This window comes from Lepisma saccharinum, chromosome 4 (assembly GCF_977018435.1).
Source record: "Lepisma saccharinum chromosome 4, izLepSacc3.1, whole genome shotgun sequence".
Classification (NCBI taxonomy): Eukaryota; Metazoa; Arthropoda; class Insecta; order Zygentoma; family Lepismatidae; genus Lepisma; species Lepisma saccharinum.
Genome location: NC_139232.1, coordinates 117,551,272 through 117,557,271, shown reverse-complemented (window position 1 = coordinate 117,557,271; position 6,000 = coordinate 117,551,272). Strand labels below are relative to the sequence as shown.

The 6,000-nt window shown below is 35.3% G+C and overlaps 1 protein-coding gene across 1 annotated transcript in view; it reads left to right on the top strand.

Annotated features, from left to right (window-relative positions):
- Nucleotides 1–3,986: 3,986 nt before the first annotated feature.
- LOC145987363 (uncharacterized) overlaps nt 3,987–6,000 on the top strand; it is a 91,202-nt gene continuing 89,188 nt past the window's right edge. Inside the window, exon 1 of the mRNA XM_083121891.1 lies at nt 3,987–4,049. The gene's annotated coding sequence lies outside the window, so the exon portion shown is untranslated. The remainder of the gene's footprint in view (nt 4,050–6,000) is intronic.

The window sequence follows — 6,000 nt, the reverse complement described above, 5'->3', positions numbered from 1 at the left end:
TTGCATTTCAGTGTACAGTTAATGAGATAGTGAAGTATAAATTAGATGTAGTAGCTGTCCAGGAAGTTAGGTGGCCAGGAGAAGGGAATTGTAAAACTAAAAATTATACTTTTTTCTATGGTGGTACTGAAAATCATAATTTTGGAACAGGCTTTTTCATAAATAATAGAATTATCTCGGCTCTTAAAACAGTAGAATTTATTAATGATAGGATATCATATGCAGTTTTACAGGGTAGGTGGTGTAAAATTATTTTAATAAACATACATGCACCAACGGAAGATAAAGATGATAATAATAAAGATGATTCTTATACAGAGTTAGAACAGGTCTTTGATAAATTTTCTCAGTATGATATGAAAATTCTGTTAGGTGACTGTAATGCACAGATTGGCAAAGAAGAGACATTTAAACCCACGATTGGTAAAGAAAGTCTTCATGAATTAAGTAATGATAATGGTATAAGATTGATTACTTTTGCAACCTCAAAGAATTTAATTGTGAAAAGTACCACTTTTAAACATAAAGATATCCATAAATATACCTGGTCTTCTCCAGATGGTAAAACTCATAATCAGATAGATCATATTCTCATTGATAAGAGAAGGCATACTAGTATAATTGACGTTCGTACACATAGAGGTGCTGACTGTGCCAGTGACCATTATTTAGTAATTGCTAAATTAAGACAAAGACTCTCAGTGATAAATCATAAGCAACAAAATCTAAAAGTTCTAAAATTTGATACAGGAAAGTTTGTTGATGAAAGAATTAAGAAAGATTACCAAATTAAACTGTCAAATAGATTTGATGTTTTGCAGGATTTAGATGATGATGAAAATATAAATGAAACAGACGTAAATAAGAATTGGGAGCACATACGTAATGCAATAGAATCAGCAGCTAAAGAAAGTATAGGATACCATAAACCAAGAAAAAGTAAGCCGTGGTTTGATAATGAATGTCATAATCTAATAGAAATAAGAAATCCGGCTAGACTTAGATGGTTAAATAACTCGGATGATACAAATCTAAGCAATTATAAAAGAATAAAGCGAGAAGTTAACCGCACGTTTAGAAGTAAAAAAAGAGATTACTTGAAAAGCAAAATTGACGAAATTGAAACAAACAGCAAAAATAAAAATATCAGAGATTTATATAAAGGTGTAAATGAATTTAGAAAGGGGTGGCAACCTAAAGTAAACTTGATAAAAGATAAAGACGGTGATTTTCTAGCTGACCCATGCGATATTCTAAATAGATGGAAGAACTACTTTAATGACCTTTTAAATGTCCATGTAGGAGATAAATCAGAAGTAAATGAAGTGCACACAGCAGAACCTTTAGTTCCAGAACCTAACTTGACGGAAGTTAAAGATGCTATTAAAAGGCTAAAGAATAACAAAGCACCTGGCATTGATTTAATACCAGCTGAGTTAATTAAATATGGTGGAAATTCATTAATATGTCAAATTCATAAATTAATTTGTTTAATATGGAATAAAGAAGAAATCCCTCAACAGTGGAAAGAATCCATAATTGTTCCTGTGTTTAAAAAAGGTGATAAAATGAACTGCAATAACTACCGTGGAATTTCTCTACTCTCAACAACATACAAAATATTGTCTAACATTATTTTAACAAGACTAACCCCATATGCTAATGAAATTATAGGTGATTATCAATGTGGATTTAAACGTAACAGATCAACTACAGATCAAATTTTTCACATCAGACAGACACTTGAAAAAAAGTGAGAATATAATCTAAATGTCCATCAGCTATTCATTGATTTCAAAAAAGCATATGATTCGGTCAAAAGAGATAAATTATATAATATATTAGTAGAGTTTGGAATACCTAAGAAGCTTGTTAGTATGATAAAAATATGCACCAGTGAAACAGAAAGTAAAATTCGTGTGGGTAATAATATGTCTGACAAATTTACAATTCATGATGGGTTAAAACAAGAAGATGCATTATCTCCATTGCTCTTTAATTTTGCCTTAGAATATGCTGTAAGGAAGGTAAAAGAAACTAAAGAAGGACTAAAATTAAATGGTGTGACTCAGTTGTTAGCATATGCAGATGATGTGGACTTACTGGGGGATGATGTGAATACAATTAAGAATAATGCTAAAATATTTTTCAAAACTGCTAAAGAGATAGGTTTGGAAGTTAACAAAGAGAAAACTAAATATATGCTTACAGGCCGAAACCAAGTGTTAGGTAATAATCAAAATCTAATTATTGATAACAACTCGTTTGAACCAGTTTCCAAATTCAAATACTTAGGAGTAATATTAACAAATGAAAATTATATTAAAGAGGAAATAAAAAGTAGGCTTAATTCAGGAAATGCATGTTACTTCTCTCTTCATAAACTTTTGTCTTCTCGTTTAATATCTAAGAAACTAAAAGTTAAAATATACAAAACAGTAATTTTGCCTGTAGTATTATATGGGTGTGAAACTTGGTCCCTTACATTGAAAGAGGAACATAAATTGAGAGTATTTGAAAATAAAATCCTTAGGAAAATCTTTGGACCTAAAAGGGATGAGGAGATAGGTGAGTGGAGAAGGTTACATAATTTAGAACTACATAATTTGTACTCATGTCCAGATATTATTAGAATAATTAAATCAAGAAGACTTAGGTGGGCAGGACATGTGGCACGAATGGGAGAGGAAAGAGGAGTTTACACGATTCTTGTTGGGAAACCAGATGGTAAGAGACCTGTAGGAAGGCCAAGACGAAGATGGAGGGACAACGTTGAGATGGACCTAAAGGAAATCGGTAGGGATGGAAAAGAGTATATAGAACTTGCTCAAGATAGGAACAGATGGAAGGCCTGTGTTGCTGCAGCCATGAACCTTCGGGTTTAAGAAGGCTAGAGAGTTAGTTAGTTAGTTAGAAATCCTGGCTATTAGGGCATGTTATTTGTAAAGAAAGAACTTACAAAATAATTAATTCAACCTTAATTTGCTGTCGGAGCTACCTGAATTCCTATTAAGGATACCCTCTCCCCCTTTAATCGTCTCGAATTTACTAATCTCTACACTTCTTCCTAGACCTTTACTAATTCATGGTGGAAGAACTTTTAACAGATAAAAATTAACAACAAATAGAAGCTTTTAAACTTCCTACCACTCCCAATTAGTAACTTTGTTAACTTGAATCCCTAACCTATTAACTCTTTTATCCTAATTCATACACTTTACACTAGTATTAACCTTCCGATTACTAACCTATTCTTACCCACTTTGAGATCTAAAATCAATAACTGTAGATCTAACTCAATAACATTTTAACTCTACTAACACCATTATACGTATGCAAATCAATGATTATTCTGGTCTCTGAATAATCATTGGTCCTTTTTCTGGTACGATATTAAACCATACCATCGTGTAAAAAAATTGAAATTACAAATAAAGAATAAAGAACAAGGATAAAGGAGGGAATCCGGTAAATATTCGTTTAACTGGCGTTCCGGTATAATTTAAGGCACCGGGACAATAGCGCATACCTCCGAATGTATGCGGGTGAAGGAGGACACTTTTCGGGGGTTGCCCTCTTTATTAAGACTCATAACACTAGAGCTTTTAGTTACCGATACGTCAGAATCTGCGGCGGTATTGTTAGCGCGAAACACAACAATTCCAAGGGTCCCAGGTTGAAATCGTGGGTTAGGAATGGATCTGTGTTTGTCTCATCATCCAGGAAACGGAGTAAAATGACCGAGACAGCAAGAGATACTTAAACTGACACATACTTTCCGTAACAGCAAAAAAAGTAACAGAAAAAAACGAAAAAGTGAGCGGTGGTAAGTGAAGGCGTTGGGGGGAAGCTGATCCGTCAGAATGCAGGGCCCCACGCCGTCTTCCTTCGGCCAATGACGAGTGGCGGGCGATGTGACGCAGGACGAGGGCTGATCTCTCCATACACACCTGTTGCTCAGCCTCCCAGTCCGCATAAAGCTGACGGCAGATCAGACGGAGCCAGGTCAACAGGTGGCACAGCAGCCGTCGGTTCTTCTCTCCTGCAAGGTAAGTCTCCTCTTTTCGTGCTTTCATGTCTTTTTAGTGAGTCCACATGCGAGAAATCGAAAAGGAAATTATGGTGTGGATGAATTGCAGACCCACTCCCGAGTAGCCTAACTGTGAAAAATGCCGTTTTGGACATGTTCACCGTTGTCTACATATGAGACGTATCTCACAAACTATTTTGCTTAACAACTTCCATGACAGAATTCCTTCAAAAAATTAGATTGGTTTAGAAAACTGACGTGTGGAAGGCACCCTTTGGACCTCCATGTGTGATATATTTTCTGTTACAAAATTACTAGCAGCACAGTATGAAATCCACATGAGTATATTCTTAAATTCTGCATGAGACTTTCGAAACAGGTCACTATATTTCATAAGTTTGAACACTGAGGCATTTCTTTGAAACTAAACTTCCGACAGCTTCTTCGACTGCATCCTAGTTGCGGAAGGACTCAGTGGGCGCACATTTGTTGCAGCCAACCAAAAGTCTGGTTAAGTGGAATGGGCGTGTGTCATTTAAAAGAGACGAAACTTAGATGTCTTAATTTTGGGGTCGCTACGCAAATGGAAAGCCGGAATGGTGGGGCAACTAGGATATATTTTCAGAATATCGTGCTGCTTCGATCCAAAGTGTTATATATTTTCACTTACGAAGTAATCTTTGAGTCGTTTTAATAAAATTGAGTAGGTTCTCAATTTTCCGTATGAATCAACTCCAATGCTACAATCTCTCATGATGTAAGGGCACGCATACACAAGTGTTTCTATTATTTACAGTATATCGAAGAATTGGTATGTACGTGCTCACCATTGGAGCGGGTGCTCACGGTCTCATCACATGCTCAACTTTTATTCCCACGAAAAGGAGTACATACACCAAAAAGTGTAGATGTTAAGTTTTATTCATACAATCCATTTCTTACAAATAAAAAGGATGTGGTATAGAAGAGCACGTTCTTTAAAAAAAAAACAGTTGTAAATGCATATGAAATATCCTTACCTATTTTATTTTAATAGATAGCAAAACAAGCTTATAGAGTGCGAGCTATTCTGAAAAGACAATTAATCAACAGCTTTCTTTAAGTTTTTCTTTGTCCTGTAACTGTTTATTTATTAACTTATTCTATTGTTAGCCGACGCATGCCATCGTATTTATATTTGCGTTTCAAGTATTTGTTGCGTTTTGATGTAATGATACTACAAAATCTGGAATAGTAAATGGTTCACGACGTAGTGAATTTGTAGCATTCCTAGAACAGAGCAGTAGCATACAACAGAAATTGTCGCGAATTGAAAATAAAAAAAATGAAAGAATATTGTCTTTATAATTTAATGAAAACTCTCTTTTTGGCATTCATTGCAAAATTGTGTTCCTCGAAAGTAGTTTTAAATTAAGAAAGCTATCGTCGCCCTTCCTTTGTCTCTCCCCTGTAGGTTTTTTTTTGGGGAAAAAAAGCTTCTGTCCTTTCATGTAGTAACGCTCAAACGCATATTTTCCGTTTCGAAAATATTAATCGGTTACGAACTTACAGAGCCATTCAGTAACGAATGCGACATTTTATACGACGCAATTTACGCTTTGAAAATTCCCCTTGTTGACAAAGGCGGACGTTCACAAGCATTTCTCGGTCTATAAGCCTTTTCCCCTTGCTGCACTAAAGAAAATTATCACGAAATGGAATCGAAAATACTGAGAGGTTAATATATTTTTATTTTTATTTCATTCTTTGCGTTTCGATTTATGAGAAATTTAAATCACAGAAGTACATGCGTGTGTGACTATCAGAGCACACTTCAATAGCATTCGAAGTATTTGGCTGCTGTCAGGGAGAATTCACACCGGAGCGACAAACGTCGCCTGAGAACGAGCTAATGAGCAGCAACGTTTCACACCGTAGCGGCATGATGGGCCGCATAAGTCGGAGTTCGATTGGTACAATCCTCAAGTGAC